This window comes from Xyrauchen texanus, chromosome 7 (genome assembly GCF_025860055.1).
Source record: "Xyrauchen texanus isolate HMW12.3.18 chromosome 7, RBS_HiC_50CHRs, whole genome shotgun sequence".
Taxonomy (NCBI): Eukaryota; Metazoa; Chordata; class Actinopteri; order Cypriniformes; family Catostomidae; genus Xyrauchen; species Xyrauchen texanus.
Window position 1 is genome coordinate 17,158,960 of NC_068282.1, and position 27,725 is coordinate 17,186,684.

At 46.9% G+C, this 27,725-nt stretch overlaps 1 pseudogene; it reads right to left on the reverse strand.

The window, feature by feature from the left end:
• The window catches only part of LOC127646599 (P protein-like), a 259,274-nt pseudogene that overhangs the window by 108,092 nt on the left and 123,457 nt on the right, over nt 1-27,725 (reverse strand).

Below are 27,725 nucleotides of genomic sequence, written 5' to 3' on the forward strand. Positions count from 1 at the left end.
GTTTTCTTGAAGGTCTAGACTTAAAATGCACAGGCTGCGGCTGTGCTTGAGTGACTACAGTGCAACAAATAAAAATTTTAACCAGTATTTTTATCTTGTTTAAAGCAAGGTCAATATACTTGAGTTGCAAAATTACAAATCGTAATATACACACACTGAGCATGATATTAGGAACACTATTGTCCTAATAAATTGCCCAATGTGGGCTTCTGCTATTCTAGCCCTTCAGCCTCAAGGTTCGACGCGTTGTGCATTATGAAATGCTATTTTGCTCACTACAATTTTACATATGTGGTTATATGAGTTACCATAGACATGATTTTATTTGTTGCTCTGCTGCTACATGATTGACTGATTAGCTAATCACATGAATAAGAAGGTGTACTTAGGTTCCCTTCCGAGGGAACTCGCACTGCGTCGTTGAAAACGACTCTTTGGGGAACGCTCCTTAGCGTGCGCCTCTGAATTATGAATGAAACTATTCCAATCTTGATTGGTGTTGCGTCATGACGTAACATGTGACGGCATAACCGGATGCATAAAAGTGACGCCGGCACACTAACACATCAGCTTTCGCTCTTCAGCAAGCGCTCTATGTGTATTGTTTGTCTTATTTGGTGTTGTTTGTCTGATTTAAAAATATTATGGCCACCCAACAGTTCATGAAGTGCGTGCACCCCTGCCCTCGTTTCATTACGGGTAGGGACACGCACGCTTTATGTGTGAATTGTTTGGGAGCGCAGCACGCACAGGCAGCTCTCGAGGGATCTGCCTGTGAAAGTTGTGAAGCACTACCCATGAGAGTTCTGCGCTCCCGGTTGGCGTGCTTTGATGATCACGGTCAGGCTCACGTTCCCCACGGATCTGGTCCCGCGTCTGTTGAGGCAGCACGGCGGTTGAGATCGTGGGGTTCGCAGCGGGATCTTGCAGATGAGAATGAGACTGCTGCGGCACTTTCTCATTCTTCGTTTGAGGATCCCGAGCCTACTGTGAGTGGTGCAGAAGCCCGCGTCGCGGCTTCTTCTGCCCACGATCAGGTCCCAATGCTTGGGCTCTCTGCTTCCGAGGAAGTGGATATGCTCAGCATTGATGCGGACGACCGCATCAGCTGGCCACAAAATGAGCAGGAAACGCAAGTTGAAAGACAAATTAGACGAGCGTTTGCTGCGGCACAGATCACAACCTCAGCGCCGGGGTTTGCCGTTTTTCCCCGATCTCAACAAAAAAAAAATATATAAATATATATCTCGAGATCGTGGGGTAAACCGCATTCGTCCCGTGTCTCCAGCCCCAGTGTGGTGATTACAGACGATGTTTTGGGGGCACGGGATATGGGCTAAAACCCCGGCGCTGCCTAGTAAGCCCTGCAGGGATACATCTGCTTTAATAAGTAGGGCTTACATGGCGGCAGGTCGGGCTGGTTCTTGCCTCCACTCAATGGCTATTGGCCGCTTTATGGCCGCTATGGCGGCCACAGAGAGGCATCTGTGGCTGAATTTATCGGGGATAAAGGAAAAGGTTAGATCTTTTCTGCTTGATGCTTCCCCCGTAAGGTAAGTCTAAATCGAGTAGGGCAAGCAGATCAGCCCCAGCCATCAGTCAGCTCCTCGCACCACAGAGTTCCCCCCCGCTGCAGAGCAACCGAGGTTGTTCTCGTAGCGGCGTCCTCAGGGAATCGGTGTCGGTTTCCCGCCATCTCTGACGCTTCGGGCCACATCAATTTCCAGCGAACGCACACCGTGCCGTTCGTGTCAAAAAAAACAAAATAAAAAAAAAAAAAAAAGTATTCATTGTGGTCACAAGAACCGTATCGAATAAATCCTGCCGGTCTCTTGCTTCAGGAAGTCGAGAACAGTGCTCGGGAAACACCACCACATCAGCTGGTTCCCTTAGTAGATTTTGTAGAGGCATGGAATCATCTTCCCAACATATCTGCATGGGTCCTGCATATAATAAAATCAGGGTACAGACTGCAGTTCGGGCGCCGCCCCCCCAAATTCTCTGGGGTGGTGCAGACTACAGTGGTTCCGGAGCAGACTCAGGTGATGGAACAAGAAGTGCAATCTCTGCTGCTAAAGGAGGCCATAGAACGTGTTCCTCATGCAGACAGGGAGTCCGGATTTTACAGCCGGTACTTTATAGTTCCAAAAAGGATGGGGGTTGAGGCCGATTTTAGATCTCAGAGTTTTGAACCGGCCTTTGAGGAGGTTCAGGTTCAAAATGCTTACTATTCCTGCCATCGTGAGCCAGATCAGATCCAAGGACTGGTTTGTCACGATAGATCTAAAAGACGCCTATTTTCATGTATCCATCCTTCCATGTCACAGGAGGTTCCTGAGGTTCGCTTCGGGGTGAAGCTTACCAATATCGGGTTCTTCCGTTCGGCCTAGCACTCTCTCCCGCACATTCACCAAATGTATGGATGCAGCTCCTGCTCCTCTGAGACTTCAGGGCATCCGCATACTGAATTATATCGACGATTGGCTCATTCTGACCCAGTCTCGAGAAATGGTGGTTCGGCATCAAGATGTCGTCCTTGGCCACATTCGAAGTTTGGGGTTGAGACTCAACACAAAAAAGAGTGTGTTACAACCATCCCAGTGCACAACGTTTCTGGGTGTTGTGTGGAACTCGGCTACGATGCAGGCACGCATGTCTCCTGCACGTATCGAGTCCGTTCTGGCGATGGTGTCCGGGTTAAAGCTAGGCCAGGCCATCACTGTAAAGCAGTTTCTAAGACTGCTGGGCCTCATGGCAGCGGCATCCAACTTTATACCTTTGGGCCTTCTACACATGAGGCCCCTCCAGTGGTGGCTGAAAGCCAAGGGGTTTTTCCCCAAGGGGAATCCATTTCAGTAAAATCAGAGTAACGCCGCAGATGCCTTCGTTCTCTGCTAATATGGAAGAAACCTTGGTTCCTGTCCCAAGGGCCAGTGTTGGGAGCGTCATGTCGCCGGGAAACCGTTTCGACAGACGCCTCCCTCACTGGCTGGGCGCGGTCATGGACGGCCGCTTTGCCAGGGGTCTGTGGCAGGACCATCATCATTCTTGGCACATTGTTGGCTGTGTTCAGGGCTCTGAGGAGCTTCCTTCCAGACATCTAAGGTTACCATGTCCTAGTACGTTCGGACAATACATCAGTGGTAGCTTATCTGAACCGACAAGGGGGACTCAGATCGCGCCCTCTGTGCAGACCGGCGCATCAGATAATTTCTTTGGTCCCAAGGGAAAATACTGTCTATCAAAGCATGTATGTTCCGGGGTTCAGAATCAGGGAGCAGACATCCTGTCGAGGCAGGGGCTGAGGCCCGGGGAATGGAGACTTCATCCAGAGGTGGTGAAGTTGATATGGGACAAATTTGGACCATCGAAAGTGGATCTATTCGCGTCTCGAGAGACGTCCCACTGTCCATTTTGGTTCTCCCTCTCACATCCAGCCCCACTGGGGTTGGATGCCATGGTACAGGCCTGGCCGAGGCTTCAGCCTGTACGCATTTCCCCGATCGCTCTGCTCCGGGAGTCCTGGAAAGGGTCCTCCAAGAGGGCATCAGTCTACTTCTGGTTGCCCGATGTGGCCGGCCCAGTATGGTTCTCAGACATAATCTCACTCCTGATAGCTCCGCCATGGCAGATTCCTCTGAGGAGGGATCTGTTGTCTCAGGCAGGGGCACAGTTTTCCACCCTCGTCCAGAGCTGTGGAAACTGTGGGTCTGGCCCCTGAGGGGGTTCAGTACCTAAATGCTGGTCTATCAGCGGGGTGGTTGAAACCATACTTAACTCTAGGGCTCCGTCTACTAGGAGATTATATGGCCTCAAGTGGAATGTGTTCTCCACTTGGTGTAGAGAACATGAAGTAGATCCAGTTAACTGCCCGGTGGCTTCAGTTCTGGAGTTTCTTCAAGATCGTTTCTCTGCTGGTCTCTCCCTTCCACACTTAAGGTGTACGTGGCTGCCATTGCGGCTTTCCATGCACCATTGAGTGCTGGGCCTCTGGGAGGCACCAGCTGGTCATTCGTTTTCTCCGTGGTACATGGAGGATGAGACCGACAACCAGGTCCAGGGTTCCTGCCTGGGACCTGGCGGTGGTTCTCGAAGGGTTATCCCTGGCCCCCTTCGAACCCCTTTTGTCGGCCTCGCCCAAGGACCTGACGTTCAAGATGGCTTTTCTCTTAGCTATTACCTCTCTAAAGAAGGTGGGAGATCTTCAAGCCCTGGCAGTAACACCAGCTTGCTTGGAGTTTGCCCCTGGCGGAGTTAAAGCCATTCTGCACCCGAGACCTGGCTTTGTGCCTAAGGTGCCTTCTAACACGGCACGGTCTATGGTCCTGCAGGCATTCATCCTCCACCTCATGTGTCGGCAGAAGAAGAGAGGCTCCATTTGCTCTGCCCTGTCAGAGCTTTGAGCGTTTACCTCGAGAGGTCCTCTTCTTGGAGGAGGTCGGACCAACTGTTAGTGTGTTTTGGGTCACCTAAGAAGGGGCTCCCTGCTTCGAAACAAACCATTAGTAATTGGTTTGTTCAGGCTATTATCTCAGCCTATAAGGAGCGCAATTTGCCTTCACCTTTGGCCATAAGGGCTCATTCAACTAGAGGCATGGCGTCCTCTAGGGCTCTCTTATCGGGAGTGCCCCTCCAGGAGATCTGTGAGGCAGCCGGTTGGGCTACCCCGCACACTTTCATCAGGTTTTCTGCACCTCCCTATTACGCCTGGCGCACGTGTGCTCTCGTCCTAGCTGAGTGCCTGAGTTCAGTTTCACTCTAGTTCAGGCCTTTTTCGGCGCGCGGCCTAGTGGGCATTCGTTCCCCAAAGAGTCGTTTTCAATGACGCAGTGCGAGTTCCATCGGAAGGGAACGTCTCGGGTTATGACTATAACCCTTGTTCCCTGAGAAGGGAACGAGACACTGCGTCGTCCTGCCACGCCCCTCAATGCCTGAGAGCGGCTTGCTTCATCGCTAGGCTAATGTGTTTGTGTGCCGGCGTCACTTTTATGCATCCGGTTATGCCGTCACATGTTACGTCATGACGCAACACCAATCAAGATTGGAATAGTTTCATTCATAATTCAGAGGCGCACGCTAAGGAGCGTTCCCCAAAGAGTCGTTTTCAACGACGCAGTGTCTCATTCCCTTCTCAGACCCGAGACATTTTCCTAAGTGCTAAGCCATAAGTCATAAGGACAAAGTCAGTGGACATGGCCATGAAGTTTAGGTATTTTCATGCAAGCATGTGCTAAGTCTAGGTGCAAGTGTGCAAAAAGATGCAAACATTCCCACACACGGCCACGGGCACAAAAATTGTCCTTACAATTAGAGCTCTTACGAAAACTGGATAAGGCGTAGCACATGATCGTTGTGCATAGCATAGTGCTTTGCATGCTCATGAAAATAGAGTCCTAAATATTATTACATTTAACATAAATATAATTTACATTTAATTAATATCACTTTTACTTCAGAAAAACTTTAAAATGTTATGCAATCTTGCTTCTCAGATAAACTCAAATGCATTTGATTTAAAAAAAAAAAGGGTATGTCTACTGGAAAACAAGACAAAGACACTAATTAACAATAGACTTTTTGCAGTGTACGATCATATGGCAGTATGTTTAGGTTTGTGATGTATGGTATGGATGATTTCAAAGACCACAGAGAAGACAAACAGACAATGGAGAGAATGTACTGGGCATTTGTGCAGCACCTGTGGAAGGTCTTCATCTTTTTGCGCAGGAGGCTTTCCAGATTGAGCACCTTCTGCATTGGAAGACACTTGACACTTGGTCTCCTCTCGGCTGGCAGGGATATGCGATGGGCTGTCTGCCCCCATACCAGAATCTCATGCTTCAATTCTGCAGGGAGACAGAAAACGAGACAAGATAAAGAGTTCAGCATGAGAATAGAGGGATACAAATTAAGATAAGAATTTCAAATCTATGCCAGTAACCGGGAACAAACAGATAACATTAACTATTAAAGAAAGGGATTTTATACAGTTTTTAAACCGAGTACACTCCAGAAAATAACAAAGGCAAGTACTCAGTACTTCATGTTCTCGAAAATATGTCTAATTTATACAGTCAGTTAGTTGAGGGAAACCTTAGAGCTGTCTGTATCTTATTAAAAATCTATTTGAAACTCTAATATTAGAATTTCAATAGATACGTTTTTTCAATAGATAACACTAATTTAATAAACCTGGAAATACATGCTGGTCTAAGTCTTTTCAGCAGGCAGGAGAAGGAAAAAGAGAAAGACGGAAGCAGGGTGTTGTATTAGACTTCTCAACATGTGATGGTGAGGCTTCTAGGCAAGCTTTCTAGAGGCTAATTGACACAGGAAAAACATGCTGATCACAATCGACACAGTAATGTGTCATGCCGAGGGCCTGGAAAACTGTATCAGCCTCACAGCAGGTTTGATTTTTGAAAGAGAGTTTCTGTGGAAACTTTACAGATTTAGAAATTGGACTGGCATTGAGTGATCACCATCAAGTCTGTTGGAGGTCTTTCGTCCCAGATGCAGTGCACACCTGGGGAACTGGCCAAACAATCATTTAAGTCCCTGTTTTTTATAGAGAAGAGTCCTTACACTTTGCCTCAACTTGATACCAGCCAACACTCTCTCATTGTGTTAGTCTCAAAACCCCTGGAAGCGGTGTAAGATTGGGCCCTCTGAATGGTGGTAGTACCATGCTGATGATGGCTCAAAGGATAGAGAATTCTCACAGTGGGCAAAGGCCAATGGCAAGGCAGAACCCTGATAAAACATGCCCTCATGCCTTCTCAGGAAAAAATCTGTCATTTTCTTTCTCTTTCTTTGTTTCTCACCTCCCTTCCTGGTTTATACCCAAACCGGGGGTATGAAACATACATAAATTAAATAAAATTTCTAGGTGTGACACATCCATTTGTGTAATCTAGAGCTGGTTGTTTCTACAACAACACAGTTCATGTGCAAATCATGAGTGCTTCCTGTTAAAATGAACGAGTGTCCAACATGCAGTAAATTAATCAAGGTTGGGGAATAAAGAAGTGATTGGGAGTGATGCCAGAACAACCAGAAAGAAACACATGAATACATAAATATCATACTAGCAGGTTATTTTCAAGTTAAAGTATTTATGAGCATTTTTAAATACTTAAGTTGAATGAACGAGGTTTCCTTTTTTAATATATTTCAAATTGAAAGAGTAAGTGGGGCTCATCCATTACATTTTTTTTTAAATGACCAATTGTCTTTAGTTATGTTACAGTCGTAAACCAGTTTGTGTGCAGGTGGTATTTGGGGAGAGACATTCTCATTAAAGACAATATTTGATTGGTCAAAGGATGAGTCACCAGTATTTTTGGTCTGTTTCTTTTTCTTGAAAAGACTGTAAATTTGAAACCTGTCAGTCTGCTAATTTTGTTATATGGACTTTTAGGAGTACACTAGTATATTGATGGCTTCAAAGCTCACAGACATGGATTAAAAGCCAAAAACCTCTCAATTTCTATGCAAAGTTCTCTTCATTTTCCACACCACCTCAAGATATACAGGTCCATTCGAGCAATACTGCAATTTTTTGTACTGGGTGCTTGTGCTTCAGACTAATCTCACAGTTAAATCGGGAACAATAGGGTGACTTTACTTTAGCTAAAGTCAGTCTGTGATTATGGAAAATTCAAACACTGCCCCTAGTGGTCAATGGACCTGCATGAGCTTAATTTTCCAGGTAAAATGTCTATGAAGGGCCAAAGCAAGTTGTGAAGTGAGTTATTTTAAACTCTACAGGATGTAATGCAGTGAAGAGGAATGCATATTTTATCAACTAAATCACCAAACCCAAACCTAAATCTAACCATCAGTGGAGTCAAAATATAAATTTAGAGTGAAAAATGCAACCTCCGAATTGCACGATTTCTTGCTGGATTCAACACGGGATCCGAACCTCTGTCTCCCTCGCTACTGACACAATGTGCTTCCGGTCGCACCACAAGGGACAGTACTTGTCAGTGAGTTTGCAAAATGTGTCCGATCCTAGGGTACTGGAACTCTCTAAAACAACATGCCGATATTCTGTGTGATCATGAAACATGCTAAAGGGTCACATTTACCTTTGCACAGCGAAATTCCATGTGCAAAATACAGTGATCTCAATAGGAAACTACACAATATAAAAAATATACCCTCACAGTTATCGCATTGAGTTGATGTTTGGTAAACCTTGTCATGCAACTTTGGCGCATTGACCAATAGGAAGTCTCTTGGTTTGACTGTGACCTCTGTGTGGGTCATGCTTCATAAACAGCAACTGTACACTAAATATTCACAATGGGCAAGGATATTATTTTTGTGGTGAATTTCCTTGTAACTTCACTTTCCCAAGGTATAAATTGCATAAATTGGCTGCTTAACAATTAGCTTTTAGCTGATGTCATATACACTCAAGATTTGCCCACACCTTCTTCGCTTGAGGAAATTTAAAGTGCAAAGGGAAATGTGACCACGCCTTTATGCTACATTTATCTAAAGTATTGTTGACCTACTTTTATACTTCCTACAACTTTGTCATTTTGCACAGATTAGAAGATTAAGGACATAAACCTGCACTGACACTGGACTGATCAACATGCAGTTCAACATGCAGTTCACGCAATTTCATATATTCAAAGGATGACTTTAAATGAACAGGCATAAAGTGGATGATCAACTACAGAGTAACTCAGAACATTTAGAAAAAAAGGCTTTGTGCTTTCCTGTCCCTCTGACTCATGAGTATGTTGAAAGTCTCTCTAAGAACCTCAAGAAACTGAATTCAGACTGTGGACGGCTGGAACGATTGGTTGATTAGAAACAAGCTATTGTGCACATAATTGGAGCGGCTGCTCAAGAGGCTAATGGTCATCTGTAGAGATCTGATTATTTTGTGCATTCACTGAACAAATAATGGAATGAAAATGCCCTAGAAAAAGCATTTTCTTATTTAGCATTTTTTAATTGTTTTCCAGTAAGAATCTAAACAGCCTTAAAACAACATATTAAAGGAGTAGTTCACCCAAACATTTTATTCTGTCATCATTTACTTGCCCTCATATTGTTTCAAATCTGTATCACTTTCTTTCTTCCATGGAACACACACAATAAGTTGTAAAGCAGTATGTTAGTCTCAGTGATCATTCACTTTAATTGCTTATTAAAAAACTTGTTTTTTTCTCTCAATGAAAGTAAATGCTGACCAATGCTAACATTCTGCTTAAAATCTGTTGTGCTTCATGGAAGAAAAATTCAAAAAGGTTTGGAATAATATGAGGGTATGTAAATGAAGACCGACTTTTTATTTTTTTCTTGAAGACATGTTTTCAAGGAAAATATCTTAAAATATGTCTATTTTCTATACTCCATGTGCACGCACACACACATTGTTATTTCATTACAAGGACTCTCCATAGACATAATGATTTTTTATTTTGCACAAACTGTATATTCTATCCCCTAACCCTAAACAGAAAACCTAAACCTAACCCTCACAGAAAACTTTTACCATTTTTACATTTAAAAAAAACATTGTTTATTATGTTTTTTAAGTCGTTTGAATTACAGGGACAATAGGGGTGTCCTCATAAACCGCATTTATAGCATAATACCCTTGTAATTACTTGTGTATAATCTAAAAATAAAATTCCTCATAAACCACAAAAACCAACTCTCTCTCTCTACACACACACACACACACACGTACACACAAACACACAATGTGTGATGTGTGCCCTTTTGTGTGTTATCTTTCTATGTAAATTCTTTTGAGGAATATTTCAAGAACTACTTTTTATATTATGTTGTTGTAACGCTTCCCACAGGAAGGAGGACAGGAAACAGGTGTTCAGCGCAAGGTAAGCTTTTATTCTCTTTCTTTACAACACACAATGTAATACAAGCGCACTGAGTTGGCTTGTCGTCTCTCTTTGACTGGAGGCTCTGTGTCTGCTTTTATGCCGCTCTCCTCGTGCTCACTGGAATTAGAGACAGGTGTTAGGCATAATTTAGCTCAGGTGTAAGCGCCCTTACCGCTTCCTCTCCCGGACGGGCGCTTGACCACGCCCCGCTGCCACATACCCCCACCGCCCGACTCAGGCCGGGCACCATCCGGCCTGCCTACCACTCCCCCCCCCATTTCTGGAGAGAAAGTCGGCGACAGCCATCTGCACCCCCGGTCTGTGGACCACCTTGAATTTAAAGGGCTGGAGAGCCAGATACCAACGGGTGATCCGGGCGTTAGTATCTTTCATGTGGTGAAGCCACTAGAGTGGGGCGTGATCCGAGCAGAGGGCGAAGGCCCGCCCCAGCAGGTAATACCGGAGGGTGAGGACCACCCACTTGATGGCCAAACACTCCTTCTCCACGGTGCTGTACTTAGTCTCCCTCAAAGAGAGCTTCCGGCTAATGTACAGCACTGGGCTCCTCCCCTCCACCACCTGGCGAGTACGGCCCCCAGCCCTCTGTCTGAAGCGTCCGTCTGCAAAATAAAAGGGAGAGAGAAATCAGGTGCATGATGAAGCGGCCCCCACAAAGTGCGGCTTTAATCTGCATAAACGCCTGTTGGCACTGCTCTGACCATTGGACCGGATCTGGAGCCCCTTTTTAGTGAGGTCAGTCAGCGGGCTGGTGACGTCCAAATAATTAGGCACAAACCTTCTATAATAGCCAGCCAGCCCCAGGAACTGCCTCACCCCTTTTTGGTCTTAGGTCTAGGGCAAGTCGCAATCGCTGCGGTCTTATCAATTTGGGGACGCACCTGGCCATGACCCAAGTGGAACCCCAGATACCGTACCTCCACACGTCAATCAGCACTTCTTAGGGTTTGCTGTGAGCCCCGCCTGCCGCAGCGATCTCAGGACGGCCCTCAGATGTTGCATGTGCCGCTGCCAATCATTGCTATAAATGATAATATCATCTAAATAGGCAGCGGCGTACGCGGTGTGAGGTCTGAGGATCCGATCCATGAGTCGCTGAAACGTGGCCGGAGCCCCAAACAAAACGAAAGGAAGCGTCACATCGTAATCCAAACGGCGTAGTGAAGGCTGTTTTCTCACGGGACATTGGTGTCAAGGGGATCTGCCAATAACCCTTTGTTAAATCCAAGGTCGAATAAAATCGAGCAGTACCTAACCGATCGAGCAGTTCACCAACACGGGGCATTGGGTACGCGTCAAATTTAGACACCGCGTTGACTTTTCTGTAATCCACACAGAATCGAACAGACCCATCACTCTTGGGAACAAGAACAACCGGGCTGGACCAATCACTGTGGGATTCCTCTATTACGCCCATATCAAGCATCGCATCTAATTCCTACCGTACTATTTTCTTTTTATGTTCGGGTAAGCGATAGGGGCGGCAACCCACCACCGCGCCCGGCTCGGTCTCGATGTGGTGCTGTATGATGTTTGTACGGCCCGGTAGAGGGGAAAACACATTCGCAAATTCCTTTTGTAATTCGGAAACCTCTGTGAGTTGCCGCGGTGAGAGTTGGTCTCCACAAGTAACCGGAGTGTTAAGATTGTAGTTTTTGTTTACCTCCGGTCCGAGCTCCGCCCTCTCCAGAACTACTGTGGCCAACGTCACAGAGGCCGCCTCCTCCCTCCATAATTTCAGGAGGTTGAGGTGATAAATTTGACGTGCGCCCCCTCTATCGGTACGTTTAACTTCATAATCGAGATCCCCTACTCGTCGTGTGACCTCAAAGGGTCCTTGCCACTTGGCGAGTAATTTAGAGCTCGATGTTGGGAGTAATACGAGTACCTTATCCCCGGTGCAAATTCCGTGAGCCGAGCACCCCTGTCATACAGCCGGCGTTGGCGTTCTTGAGCTTGGAGCAAATTCTCCTGTGTTAATCGCCCCAGTGTGTGGAGTTTTGCTCTAAGATCGAGAACAAACTGAATTTCATTTTTGCTATTAGAAGGTCCTCCTCCCACGCTCATGGATGACGCTAAGGACACCACGGGGCGTCGCCCGTACAGCAGCTCAAACAGGGAGAACCCTGTGGAGGCTTGTGGGACCTCTCGTACTGCAAACAACAGGGGTCTAGCCACTTATCCCAATTTCTAGCGTCATCGTGTACTGCAATTTACTGAATCATGTTCTTGAGCGTTTTATTAAATCGTTCCACTAGGCCATCAGTCTGCGGATGGTAAACGCTAGTGCGAATCGATTTAATGCCCAAGAGCTCATAAAGTTCGCGAAGTGTTCGTGACATAAAAGTCGTGCCTTGATCGGTGAGGATTTCTTTCGGAATCCGCACCCGGGAGATTATCTTGAAGAGTGCCCCCGCAACACTACGTGCGGAGATGTTGCTCAGAGGCACTGCTTCCGGATATTGCGTTGCGTAATCCACTAGGACTAACACGAAGCGATGTCCGCGTGCTGATTGTTCTAATGGCCCGACGAGGTCCATCCCAATTCTTTCGAAGGGGACCTCGATTAATGGTAGAGGGCGCAATGGCGCTTTTGGGGTGGCCGGTGGGTTTACCAGCTGACAGTCACGGCACGCCGCACACCACCTGCGGACGTCACCGCCAATGCCCGGCCAATAGAAACGGGCTATTAGACGGAGAAGTGTTTTCCGTTCCCCTAGGTGACCGGCCATAGGATTATAGTGAGCCGCCTGGAAAACCATTTCCCGGCGGCTCTGTGGAATCAATAATTGCGTTACTTCCTCCTTTGTTTGAGCGTCCTGCGTCACTCTATATAACCGATCTCTAATCATGGCAAAATATGGGTATGAAATGGCGATGCCCGGCCGGAGCTGTTGACCATCAATTACGCTCACTTGGTCAAGAGCATGTTTAAGGGTTTCGTCCCGCGACTGCTCTAGAGGGAAGTCCCCCTCAGGGAATTCCCTGAGAGGAGGGGCGGCCACCTCGCCCCTTCCCTCGTCATTCCGAGCAGCCGAGGACGGCCCCGGCTCCGCCTCCCCTGCCAAAGCATCGCACACCGCACACCTCTTTATGCAGGACCCATCCGCACAAATACCCTCTAAAATATCTTTAAAATTTGGCCAATCGGTACCCAAGATTAGCGGATGGGTGAGGTGGGGACTAACCGCTGCCTCCACACTATGGTTTTTTCCCCTGAATTTAATCACCAAAGTCACCATGGGATACTTGTGAACATCCCCATGCACACACCTCACCCTCACCAGTTTAGCTAAACCCAAAGCCCCGGGTTGAACCAAGCGTTGGTGGATGGTGGTCTGATTGCAGCCGGTATCCAGCAAAGCTTGGTAAATATCCCCCCTGATCCTTACCGGAATCCGGTATGCTCCAGCCCGATAGGGGGCAGCCTGCGGGACGTCGGAGACCCGCACCACCGTCCCCACCTCCATCAGCGGACACTGATCCCGGAAGTGGTCCGGGTCTCCGCAACTCCAACAGGCCGGCCCAGGCGTTGCGGCCGCACTTGTGCTGGTGGGCGCCCCCACCTGAGGAGGAGAGCGGCTGAAAGATGGGGAGTGGGAGGGTACATTCTCCCAAGGCCGGGAAGCTGGTCTCTGGAACCCTCCACGCCTGCGCGGGGCAGGAACGGGCCCTGGGGAGAGAACAGAAGAAGAGACCAAAGGGAAGGGGGCGAGGGCAGGGGCAGACACAAGGGAAGGGGAGAGAGAGAGACGAAGAGCCCTCGGGATCGCCGCCAGATGGTCCTCTGCGAGACGAACGGCTTCCTCCAGCGACGCCGGGCGGTGGCACTGGACCCACTCCGCCGTTTTCCGAGGCAGCCGTTGACTAAATTGCTCCAGTACCACCTGATCGATAACACCTTCGACGTCGCGGTCCCCCGCGAGCAGCCACCTCCGACAGGCGTCCCGGAGCCGTTGGGCAAATGCGAATGGGCGACCGGACTTTTCCAACTTCATGCCCCGGAAGAGCTGACGATTCTCTTCCGGGCTCCGACTGACCCGTTGCAAAATGGCTCTTTTTAGGTCTGTACAGGCCAAGAGGTTAGTTGCCGGCAGTTGTTGAGCCACGAGTTGAGCTTCCCCGGACAGGAGAGGAACTAGGCGGGCTGCCCATTGTTCATGCGGCCAGCCCCAGATTTCTGCCGTTCGCTCAAACAAATCCAGAAAGGCCTCAGGATCGTCTGCTACCCCCATCTTCTGTAACGTGGGCGGGGGCAGCGTGGAGCGGGTGTCCGGGGTCGCGGCTGTGGCCGGCGTGGCCTCCTGGCTGAGGAGGCTCCGGATGGCGTGCCGGTCCTCTGCCTGAGCCCGCATGATCTCAAAAAACCGGCGATCCTGGTCCTGCCGGAGCTCAAGCAGGGATTGTTGGTGGCTCTGGTGTAGTGTCGCGAGGGACTGCGGACCTCCGTCAGCTGGGAGGACTCTACGGGGCGGCCCATCTCCATACTTGGATGAACAACTCCCGGGTTTCGGCACCAGTGTAACGCTTCCCACAGGAAGGAGGACAGGAAACAGGTGTTCAGCGCAAGGTAAGCTTTTATTCTCTTTCTTTACAACACACAATGTAATACAAGCGCACTGAGTTGGCTTGTCGTCTCTCTTTGACTGGAGGCTCTGTGTCTGCTTTTATGCCGCTCTCCTCGTGCTCACTGGAATTAGAGACAGGTGTTAGGCATAATTTAGCTCAGGTGTAAGCGCCCTTACCGCTTTCCTCTCCCGGACGGGCGCTTGACCACGCCCCCGCTGCCACAGTTGTGTTTGGACTCATTAGAATCTAGATAATCTGCTGTTAGTTACGATATTGCATTGTGTATGTCAGTGTTTCACAACCACTGTGCCACGGCATTTTTTTGCCAATGTGTGAACATTGTGGTAATGCAACAGAAAAAATTATTTATCTACTGAATCCCGTCTGGCTAAGTGGGAACGTGATCGTGATTTTCATCACTTAAAGTGTCTTTGTTACATTAGGCATAAATGGGAGCTTAGGGTTAGTCAGGAAGAGGGGGTAGACAAATAATTTTGGTTACAGGTCGGGTGCAAGTTTTGTCTTTAACATGTATTTCTGCAGATCTGACTCTCTTGTTCAACCCAGGGAAGACCTGAACAATTTTCCCTACAAGACAAAGAGCACGGGCAGTTGCTAGTCCACGATCATTACTGTGTTACCAACCTGCAGGTCAGCTTCCTCCATCTTCCATTTCTGGCTAATCTGGAGGTTGGGTAGGTAGTGCCAAAATAAAGTGCCTCCAAAAGTGGTCAGCCAAGAGCTGGCTATATCTCCATCTCCTACGGCTCAGGAGTTCAGAGTCTTGGTATACCACTTGTGGTAATGAAGCATCTCGCTGCCCCATCAACAAGATGTTAGGAGTCACTGGATCTGGATCCGCAATGTCCGAAGAGGTACAGCCAATGTGTTTGGAGTTGAGAATTCCTTCTATCTTTATGAAGACAGTTCTCAGCACTTCTTCTGTAACCGTCTGGGTGCCAATGGTGACGTGAAGTGCAGCCTTTAAAGACAGGATTTCTCTCTCCCAACATCCAATCATAAAAAATAATCTTATCTGTTGGCTGGCAAGTTGGGCTTGGAGCTCTGGATGAAAGGCTATGAATGACTCTTTCATTTCCCTTTCTCCTTTGAAGTTGGTACCTTGGTCTGCCAGATGTTCAAAGGGTTTACCACACCTGGAGATGAATCGTTGAAGAGCCATTAAGAAGGAATCTGTGTCCATGCTGGTGAGTATGTCAATGTGGACTGCACGGAAAGTCATGCATTTGAAGATGATTCCCCATCTCTTTTCATTCCTGCGTCCAACCTTTATGGTGTAAGGCTCAAAGCTATCCACACCTGTTGAGTAGAAGACAGGTTGATGGATCCTCAATCTGGCAGGTGGGAGGGTCCGCAATTCTGGATGTGGTTCTCCCTGCCACCTCTGACACTCTGTACATTGTCGTTGGTGGTTTCTGACTGCAGCTCGTCCCCGTATCACCCAGTATTTCCTCCGAAGTTCAGCAAACACCCTATCTGTTCCTGGGTAATGTAACCAATCATCATGGTCCTTGATCAGTTTGGTGATCGGATGACATGAGTCGAGGACAATGGGATGTATCTCATATTCCTCCAGCTGGCTGTTCTGACGGAGACGACCGTCAACGTGTATAAGTTTGGAGTCCCCATCAAATTCAGGGGCTAAGCAAAGCAAGCGACTACTTTTTGGTAATGATTTACCTGCTCTGAGGTAGGACAGTTCCTCTGGAAATTATTCCGTTTGGCAGTGACGAAGAACTGCAAGTTCTGCCTCTTTGTAGTCATCTGCTTTTGGGATATCAGTGGCTGCCCTTTTGACATGCTGGATGTAAGCCTTCAGTAACTCTGGAAGTGTATGGTACTTCTGTGGATCGGGAAGGGGTGGAGAGGAGATTGACAGACCACAGAAGACTGGCTTTCTCAGTTCACTTTCCTGAGTGATAGTTGTTAATGGCGGCATCTCTGGCCAATGGTCAATTGGTTGTCTGAGGAATCTCGGCCCTTTATTCCATCTGCTTTCCTGACCTATGTCACAGAGCAATTTTCCCTTTGTGTGGTCATCTGCAGGGTTCTCCTTTGATGACACATACCTCCAATTGTCAGACTCTGTGAGTTCCTGGATTTCTGCCACTCTGGTGCCTATGAACACTTTAAAATGACAGGAGTGTGATAGCAGCCAAGTACTGTTGTTGAGTCAGACCACATAGTGACACTGTGTATATGCAAAGTTAGCTCTGTCTTCAGAACTTCTGCAAGTTGTGCCCCTATTAGTGCTGCACATAATTCCAAACGTGGAATTGTTTGCTGCTTTTTCTGGGCTACCCGAGATCTAGCGGCTACAAAGGTTACCTCCACACTACCTTCAGGGTTTTCAGTTTGTAAGTAAGCCACAGCACCTTAGGCTCGCTCTGAAGCATCGCAGAAAATATGGATCTGCCTCATGCTGGTAGGGTGATCCAGATCTTCACTGCAGTAACACCTCTGCAAAACCACTGTCACAAACCCCGCTCCTCTGCCCCATCCCCGCTTCCTCGAGAACGCACACGCGCTCCCCTTTGTCCAGCTCACGCGCACGCTCGGCTTCACCGAGCACACACACGCACTCCGCGAGCGTACTCGCTCACTTCCCGCTCCCTCGCTCTGCCCCCTCGAGCTTCTACGCTCGTTTTGCTCGCTCGAGCTTGCACGCTCATTTTACTCCTACGAGCTCACATGCTCGTACACTATCTCCCCCCCTCGGGCTCACATGCTCACTTCTATCGCCAGAACATTATGTACACCTGCACTCGCGTCATCTGCACTCCTGTTCATTGTATACACCTGCACTCGTCCCTATCACCTGTCATTGTTTACACCTGCACACGTCTCTATAAATATCACAGCACATTCGTCTCCCGCTTGTTGGTTATTGTATTTAGTTTCCCGTCTCTTTGCCCCCCGCTAGTCTCGTCTAGTTTAGTACTCCTCTCGTTTACCCCTTAGCTTGCCAGCTCCCCTTGTTCCCCTGTCTTTTGCTCCCACTAGTCCCGTCTCGCTGATTCTGATTACCCCGGCTTTGACCCTACGCTTTCCACGACCTCTCTCTTTGGATTTGCCCCTTTTATATTCTCCGATTCCCCGGCTTCGACCTCTCGCTCCCCTTGACTACTCTTCACTGGATTTGCCCCTTGTTTGTACTTTTGCCTGCACTGCTATTAAATAAAAGCAGTTTCCTCCGACATTGTGACTGTCTCATCTTGTGTGTGTGTGCGGGTTACAACCACATGCTGTAAACCATCCAGTTCACTCTCACACAAGTTTTCCACAAGTTCAACAGTTCTTCAGGCAGCCGGGGATCATCCCACTCTCTTTTCTTGTCCCATAACCTTTGTACTATTACCTTGGCTCGTGTTATGAATGGCACAATATAGGGGTCATACTGGCTAGCGAGGATATGGTATATGCTCCGCATAGTTGGAAATGGGTGGTCTGTTCGACGCTTCTTATATGAGAGGGTGTCTGATGAGCAATGCCAATGTAACCCAAGAGTTGTCTCCTGTGCATCTTGATGACCTTCACAAAGCCACTGGATGCTGCTTTGAGATTGAGCATCAACTGGAAGGTGGCTGATGACTGCCGGATCATTGCTCGCCCACTGTCTTAGGTCAAAGCATCTCGAACTTAAGAGGTTGTGGAGTCTGTCTACAAGATCTTTAGCTGTTTCATTTGAGGCAAAGCTTTGAAGGCAGTTCTCAACATAGAAAAGATTTCTCTACTGAGAACTGTGTGTCTTCAGAACCTGGACCTGGGAGCATGTACTCATTTAGGTTGTGGCCTTGGTAAGCAAATGAACAGTTGAAGACAACACTTTTCTTTCCATTATGCTCCAATAGATGATGTGGAATGTACCATCTCTCTCTGGAGCGATCCATCTGTTCAGGAGTTAGTTTTGTGATGTAGCAAGCTTGCTGTAGCCTGACTAACTCCTCTTGGGAGGCTGCCACTTGATCAGGATTCTTTTTCAGACAATTCTTTATTCCCCTTAATTGTGATAGGACAGCTTCTTTGGGTGCACATAGACATGGCATACCTTTAGCATGTAGAAGAGGGTTAGCATAGCGCTGGATTCCGTTAACATCCACTCTCACAATTTTGTCCTGGAGAATTTGTATGGACTCTTGGTCTTGTCTTGACCTTGACAGTACGTTCTCGTTCAGATACGGTAGAGTGTCCATTTTCCACAGTTTCTCCACATTAGCATAAAGCTGGTTCCTGGGCCATAAGCTGGTGAAGAGACATTGCTGTGGGGAAAGTCTGCTGGTTAATTATTGTGCTGGGCCCTGTAGTGTCCATCCTAGCCGTGTTCAAAGCAGGGCCACCAGGTGGACCCAGTATGACTGGTTCTATGGGTGTGATGAGTTGTGGGCAGTCAGAGCCAATGAGGACTATAGGTTTCACTTTGTGAAGATGCTGTAGTGGCAGGCCTGCAAAGTGCTTGTACTTCTTCTGGAGTACCTTGACGGGATGTGTGTGCTCTGCTAAACCCAGACTGTTGGCTGTGAAGGCACTCTGTATCCTGAAAGCCTTACGAGGGTTAGCCGCTGAAGGCACAGTGAAGGTCACGGTCGCCCCGTGAATGGTCTGTGTATCTTGTCTGACTGTACGAAGAACCAAGTCCTCTGGGTGTCCCTTCAGATTCAACTTCTGCACTGCTTTGTGAAGATAATGGTCCGCTTTGACCCATCATCCAGAATTGCATATGCCTTCATGGATTTGTTGCCATTTTGGAGCAGAACTTTAGTCAACTTTAGCAGAATTTTGTTGTCACAAGTTCCACATACAAGACTGCGCTGGCTGGAACTACTTCCTCTGTGACTCTACTTTGGTAATTTACATTGTGTAGGACCAGCAAGTGCTTTCTGTTACAGGATGAACAGATGGCTTTCAATGTGCAATTGGCAGCATGATGACCACACCCACAGCGCCAGCATCTATTTTGGCATTTAATCCAAGTCACCTTCTGCTCCTTGTTGAGTAACTTGAAGTTCTCACAGCATTTAGGAAATGTCTGTTGTTGTCACAGTATTGACAGTAAGCACTGACCCCTTCTCTCTTAGCAGCAGCTGAATTGGGTGTGTGAACTGGTGATGGTGGGTTGGTCTTTGGTTTCTCTTTACCAAGGAGGATGGTAGTGGGTTTGCAGGGTTGACTAGGGTCTCTCCTCATCTCCGAAAATTTAGACTGACTGGTATAGACAGTGTGGTCCTCCTGAACTTGAAGCTCATACTCGAGCCAGTCTGCAAATCCTAAATGTGGGGATGGTGACATAAAGAGGATGAGTATACCTCTTGAAACTGGAACTGAGGTCATGTGGCAGTTTGCTCGACATTGCCTTTCTGGCCCAGCTGTTCCAACATACTATCCAGAGAACGCACTTGGAGTCCGAACATGCGGAAAGCTTTCACATCTCCGCTGCAAATGTTTGGTCCATCCATCAGTTCTGCAATGCGTTGTAAGGCTAGATGATGAGGATGGCCATACATTTTGTTGAGTGCTCTCATGGTGTTTGTGAAACGGAAGCTTGAGCTACTATATGAGTCCGTCACAAGTAGTGCTTCCTCCAACTTAAGATGGTCAGTGAGGATCTGATACTTGAATCGCTCTGTTGCATCCTTAGGCAAAATGTTCTCCAATGCTATCCTCAGTCTAGAAATCTCTCTAGGATCAGGGGAAGTTAGGAAGGGAAAGGATGGAGCAGGGCCTCTGTACGTTATCTCCTGGGTTGATGGAGGCTGGTAATAAGCTTGGCTGTTATCTGGATGAGGAGACTGATGAGGTGGAATGTGCTGGGAGGAACGAGAGAACCTATGTTGAGGTGGGTCACTGTAACGCACTTGTGGTTGTACTCTCTCATGCACTGAGGAGGATATGTCCATGTTTCTGAAATCCTAAACTAATCCAGGGCACTTATCCGTCATAGCTGAAGGCATTTCTCTCATGGCAGTAGGCAGCGTTGGTGGCTTTGTCCGGAGGGCTGGAGTCAGACAGAATCATTGTGGGGGTCTCAGGGCTCACTATTGGAGTAAAGGGACCTGGAGACAGCACTGGTGTAGTCACTGGCCTGGAGGGGGCTCCCCTTTCTGCCTTAAGAGTTTGAAGTTCCTGATGTAACATGGCATTCTGTTGTTGCATCTCCTGCAATGCTGAAATAATCTCTGGAAGCTGGCTGGTTTGTAGCCGCAAGTTGGCGTTCCCTTGTTTCATCACCTGTAACATGACTGTAAACTCTACGTCCTCTTCTCCTCGCCAATCGGACTTCTCACTTGGCCATTCATCTCTCAGTGTCCACTTATCATAATCTAACTCTTGACTGATAGGAGAAGTTGATCTGGTGTGTCCTACCATACTTGGTGACTGGACTCCACTTTGGCTGAGGTCTGGGAGTGGCTGTCGAAATGGAAATGGCTCACCAAGCTCGTAATCCACTAAATGAGTAGGTGGGTTGATCTCTCTTCGTGGACGAAAAACTGACGCTTCTCTCACAGTTTGAGACATCTCTGTAGCAATGCATCTATCCGACTCGAAGGACCATGAAAAATATTGTGAGTCTTCACTTTAATTGCTAGTCCGGGTTTGGCTGAAGGCTACAGTTTGTCCGTTCAGAACAATGATGTCTTACTCGGGTTATAATCCAAATTGTTGTCTTTATTAAATGTGCATAGATGTGTGGTTAGTGTAATGCACGCACAATCGGTAAAACTCCTTCGATTTGGAATAATACAGTGGACTTTACTCTACAAACTATCTAAGATATTAAGCTGATCTCCTTTCCCATAATCATTTGACTGCTCTCTTCTCCGTCACTTTGCGAACTCTCGGAAATTTTGGGAATAGTCCATTTCGTGCTGAATGACAGGGGTGACAGTTAGAGTCCATCTATCAAAGGGGGACACTTTCTACATAAATATTACCTTATCGTTTCAGAGTCTCCGAGAGAGACCCCAGTTATTGAACTAATTTAAACTCACCAAGAAAAGCTAAGACCTAAACATAAACGAGTCCTTTTATTACTTTCTGCTATCAACAACTGCCATTTTCTCTCTCTCTGTCTCCCCCAAATATAAACTCAGCAAAAAAGAAATGTCCACTCATTTTCAACTGCTTTTATTTTCAAAAATGTGTAAATATTTGTATGAAGATAAAAAGATTCAACAACTAAGACATAAACTGAATAAGTTTCACAGACAAGTGACAAACAAAAATGGAATAATGTGTGTGTGTGTGTGTGGGGGGGTCAAAATCAAAAGTAACAGTATTGTAGTGCATCTCCTCCTCATGGATGGCACCAGATTTGCCCGTTCTTGCTGTGGGATGTTACCCCACTCTTCCACCCATTCGCGGTTTTAACCACCATGCAAACCACGCAATCGGGTGTGGCCCCAGACATCAGGGGGGCCCCCGCCCTGGTAGGAAAGCTCTGCAAAAATGCTTAAGGGGTGACATGTTGTTCTGGGTACACGCGCGAAAATGTCAGCGCTTTTGTAGCGGTTTAGAAGCCACTGGGGTTGGGACAGCTGAGCTTTTTTAAGTAGGGTTCGGGTTTGTAATTTATGAAAAAATATATAGGCTGTCTGAAATTGTTTCGCTCACGTGCTCTCACTCGCAGAGACATACAAACGGATTAGTTAGAGGATGTTCACACCGAATGTGTTTTTGCCTTCGTCTGCTCTGTTTTGCCATTGTTTTCCTGTGTAAAGACATGCTGGACGCACTTCCATACCTGCTGCATCGCGTCTCGCTGTTTCTTCAATGTCTCACGGAGGACTGGCCCATTTTTAGACACTGTGTCAAGTGTCTTTACATGGTGAGACAAAAACATGACTAGTCAGTGAAGAGCATTTTTTGCCAGTCCTGTCTGGTCAAGCGAAGATGGGTTTGTGTCCATAGGCGACGTTGTTGCCGGTGGTGTCTGGTAAGCACCTGCCTTACAACAAGCCTACAAGCCCTCAGTCCAGTCTCTCTCAGCCTATTGCGGACAGTCTGAACACTGATGGAGGGATTGCCATCCTGTACCTCTCCCGCAGGTATGATATTCGGATGTACCTATCCTGTGCAGGTGTTGTTACACGTTGTCTGCTTCAGCGAGGATGATCAGCTGTCCTTCCTGTCTCCCTGTAGTGCTGTCTTAGGCGTCTCATATTACTGACATTGCAATTTATTGCCCTGGCCACATCTGCAGTCCTCATGCCTCCATGCAGAATGCTTAATCAGCACGCAGATGAGCAGGGACCCTGGGCATCTCTCTTTTGTGTTTTAGTAGAAAGGTGTCTTTAGTGTCCTAAGTTTTTATAACTGTGACCTTAATTGCCTACTGTCTGTAAGCTGTTAGTGTCCTAATGACCATTCCACTGGTGTGTGTTCATTAATTGTTTATGGTTCATTGTACAAGCATGAAAAACTTTGTTTAAACCCTTTACAATAAAGATCTGTAAAGTTATTTGGATTTTTACAAAATTATCTTTAAAATAGTGTCCTGAAAAATAGAAGTTTATGTTTTCAATGTTTATTGTGCTCATGTCCCACATTCTTGTGTGGCAATCTCGTAAAATCGTCCCTCCAGGTTACTGTAACGCTTGTCATGTGGTGGAGGGCAATGCTGTGCTTGACGCTGACATTGAACAGAGCGTTGAATCATCGACTCAACTCAACTCATGTAAAATTGTAAAATGTGCTTTACAATGACAAAAGAACATTATTGCAAATCAAAACTATTATTATTTGGCTATAATTGTGGTCTTTTCTGATAAGTCATGCTCATTAGTTTAAATACTGTAAGAAAATAATACCGTAATCTGCTTTGTGTTTATAATTAAACATTCGACTGAATTCAGTAGATTTGTAGTCATGCAAGTAGGAGAATAAGGATGTTATTGAAACTCACAATTATTATAATATCATAGTTGTCTTTTTGGATGAAAAATCATGCTCAAACTGAAAGAAAATTTAGATCTGATTTGTACTTTTAATGCTTAAACACTATAAATGATCGGCCTTGAACATCTCATCTTGTGACATTTAATGACTCGCTCGTAGCACATAAGATGCTCATTTGTTGCCACCTATTGACATCTCCAGAAGGGGTCACTGAACTTATCAGTTAATACAACTGAAAAAACTTGTGACAGAAGCAAGCCACGCCAAAATACCCTTTATTTTTGCATTAGATTCGGCAAAATAGTGCAGTTAATTTGCTATACTTGAATCACTAAAATCGCAGGAATTATGCTTTTAGATTATACTTAAAAATAAATAAATAATTTAAATCCCTGGAATAAAATGATCCTGCCCTGGTATTTTTTATTCGGAAAAAGTGTTCCATGGCAGAAAAATGTTGGGGAACACTGGTCTATGTTATATGTATATTTTAGGAAGTAATAAGGAAAAACGTGACAAAAAGACACTCCTGTTTATTATATTGAATGCACCTATTTGCTCAGATCAAGGTTATTAATATTTTTCTGTAATATATATATATATATATATATATATATATATATATATATATATATATATATATATATATATATATAAAATTACTGAAAAGAAGTTTATAAAAATTTAATGATCTAACACAATATCTCATGAATATGAGAAATGTATTAAACAATCTTAGTGGGCCAGCCATATTTGTCCGGGAACACAAAAAGGTTTTAGTACAATACGAACACAGCACAAGGGTCTAACAAGAAAGGAAGAATATAAACCTTTAATTAAATTTTTTTTTCTTAAATTTTGCTACTCAAGTACATTAATTTTGTTTTAATGATGTTTAGATATTTTTAACTAGTAAACGAGACAAAAATACTGACTTACAAAATTATTTTTTGCAGTGCCAGACCAAAAAAAATGTCTCGGGTTACATGTGTAACCCTTGTTCCCTGAAAAAAGCGGAACGAGATGCTGCGCTGCTAAGCGCTACGGGGAACAACTCTAGCTGTGAACCGAGCTGAAATAGTGTGTGTAACACGTCAATGAACACTGACTGGAATTTATAGCCTCGGTTGATATAATCATTAGATGCACCTGTGGCCAGGCTATAAATGGATATGTCACCAGGTGTCGTCAGATACTTCTTTTTGAAGAGCAGTCCTGGGACGTCCCAGTGCGGCAAAGCAGCGCAGCATCTCGTTCCGCTTTTTTCAGGGAACAAGGGTTACACATGTAACCCGAGACGTTCCCTTTACAAAAAGCTTCACTTTGATGCTGCGCTGCTAAGCGCTACGGGGAACGCAATACCCACGCCGCCGCACTTGGGGCTGTCCGGACCCCTACGGTTGTGCAGTGTACTCACAAAAACGCGAGAGGTCTCAGACATGAGCTTGAGATGTCGACTCACGGGCATAAGAGCCCGGAGTAGCAAAAACATCTAAACCATTCAATTTTGATGAATGTGTGCGGAGAGGACCAGCCTGCCGCATCACAAACTTGTTCAGGCATGAGCTGAGATGTTGACTCAAGGGCATAAGAGCCCGGAGTAGCAAAGCATCTAACCCATAAAGTTCGATGAATGTGTGCGAAGAGAACCCGATCGCAACACAAACTTGTCATAAAAACTGATGAATGTGAGCGGAGAGGACCAGCCTGCCGCATCACAAACTTGTTTAGGCATGAGCTTGAGATGTCGACTCAAGGGCATAAGAGCCCGGAGTAGCAAAGCATCTAACCCATAAAGTTCGATGAATGTGTGCGAAGAGAACCCGATCGCAACACAAACTTGTCATAAAAACTGATGAATGTGAGCGGAGAGGACCAGCCTGCCGCATCACAAACTTGTTTAGGCATGGGCTGAGATGTTGACTCAAGGGCATAAGAGCCCGGAGTAGCAAAGCATATAACCCATAAAGTTCGATGAATGTGCGAAGAGAACCCTATCACAACACAAACTTGTCATAAAAACTGATGAATGTGAGCGGAGAGGACCAGCCTGCCGCATCACAAACTTGTCCAGACATGAGCTTGAGATGTCGACTCAAGGGCATAAGAGCCCGGAGTGCAGAACATCCAAACTTAAAAAGTCCAATGAATGTGTGCGGAGAGGACAACCTGCCGCATCACAAACTTGCTGCAGAGGGAGACCTCGAGCCAAGGTTTTAGAGGAGGAGAGCCCTCTGGTAGAGTGCGCCCTGAAACATACTGGCGAAGCTTGACCGCGCGCCTCGTAGGCCCGGGCAATAATGAGGATGCCACTTTGAGGGCACCCCACCCACCAAGCCGTGGCAAACCGCAGTGGCCACATAGAACCTGGCAGTGGCATGGCAAGTGCCCGCTGACAGTTCTTTCTACAAAAAATCCAGAACTGAAGCAAACTGGCAGTTAGCTGGTTCTGTAATAAGAACTTTAGTAGAAGGAAACGCATGCATGCGCATTTGCGTTACTACGTTCAGCCCCGAGGGGGAGGGGGGGACTGGGCAACTCTGGGAGAAGTAGAGGAGACATTGCGCTATCAACAGAGGCGAAGAGGTCCTCTTCTGCCCTGTAAAATCTACCCAGATCAGTTCCAAGTGGAGGGAGCCCTAGCACTTGAAATGGTCTCGATAATCTCAAGAGAAAACCCTGTGAACCTCATTTGGTACCCTTAGGGGCCAGACATGAAAGGTTTCACAATTCGGGCCAAGGATGAGAAGGTCCTCCCTGTTCGGAATCGCCCAAGGCGAGCCGTCGAGGAGAGGAATTAGCTCCGAGAAACATATCCTGTTCGGCCAGCGCAGCGCCATTAATAGGAGGCAAGACCCTTGCTGGTGAACATCGCCAAGACTCCCGGAGCAGAGAAACCGGGAAAGAAATGCATACAGACGCATTCTGGGTCATGTATGTGTCTTAACGTCCAGACCCAAGGGGGCTGGGTGATTTCAGGGAGAAGTAGAGGAGACATTGCGCTATTCATAGAGGCGAAGAGGTCCTCTTCTGCCCTAAGATCTCACCCAAACTTGTTCCAAGTGGAAAAAGCCCAGCATTTAAAAAGGTCTCGATAACATCAGGAGAGAGCCCTGTGTCCTTCAGTTGGTACCCTTAGGTTCCAAACATGAAAGATTCCACAATTTGGGGCAGGGATGAAATATTGCCCTGTGCCTGAGATAGAAGATCCTTCCTCTTCGGAATCGGCCAAGGCGAGCCGTCGAGGGAAGAGATTAGCTCCGAGAACCAAGCCCTGTTCGGCCAGCGCGGTGCTATCAGTAAGAGGCAAAAACCCTTGCTGGCGAACTCTGGGCAACTACTACCTTAGGGTGGAGTTCTTAACTCCCCGTTGGTATTTTATGTCTGGACCGTAAATCTGCTCCCATATACGGGCATCCAGGGATATAACTGACCTGAGTGACAGGAGCTTGCCCTGGGCCCTAAGGAGAACCCAACGTGTCAGAAATACAGCTGACAAGAACGTGGGTCTCCTTGATGATTTATGTCATCAAGACATGGCAGCCTCAGGAGGAGGTATTTCAGGGCCAGAAATACAGCCATCAACCCGAGACAGTGACTGTGACAACCGAGCTGATGACCCTCCTATCCCCTTAAGCTGGACGACATCTTAAGGCCGCTACCCCGCCCATCAGGGAGGCATCTGTCGTTAGCAGCCTGCGACAACAAGACGCACCTAGAGTGGGACCCAAGGCAGAAAACCCGGGTCTGAACCACATAGAAAGGGAACGAAGCCTGAGGCGCGTAACCCTATTTAGCCTAGGGGTTTTGGCCCTTGGAAGAAATCCCCTGGCTTTTGGCCACAACAAAAACGGTCTCATGAGCAGAAGGTCCAGAGGGATCACCGTGGACGCGTTCACCCTGAGACCTGGAAATCGTTGATACTGATAACAGTGCAACCTTGACCTAGCCTGACTTTGCTCAGGGTGATCTGAATGGACTCAATACTAGCGGGAGACAATTGTGCCCGCATTGTGATTGAACTCCATACGATGCCCCGATAGACAGTGTTCTGAGTGGGAGAGAGGACGCTTTTCTTGGCGTTGAGCCTCAACCCCAGAGAAACAGATCAGCTAAGACGATGTCCCTGTGCTGAACTGCCAGTTCCTGGAACTGCACTAGGATCAGCCAGTCGTCTACATAATTCAGAATGCAGATGCCGCGGAGTCGCAAGGAGCCAGCGCTACATCATGCATTGTGAATGTGCGGGTAAAAAGGGCTAGGCTGAGTGAAAGAACCTGACCCTGGAAGACTTTGCCCCCGGAAGTGAACCTCAGGAACTTTCCATGTTGTGGCAGAACTTCTAAATGAAGT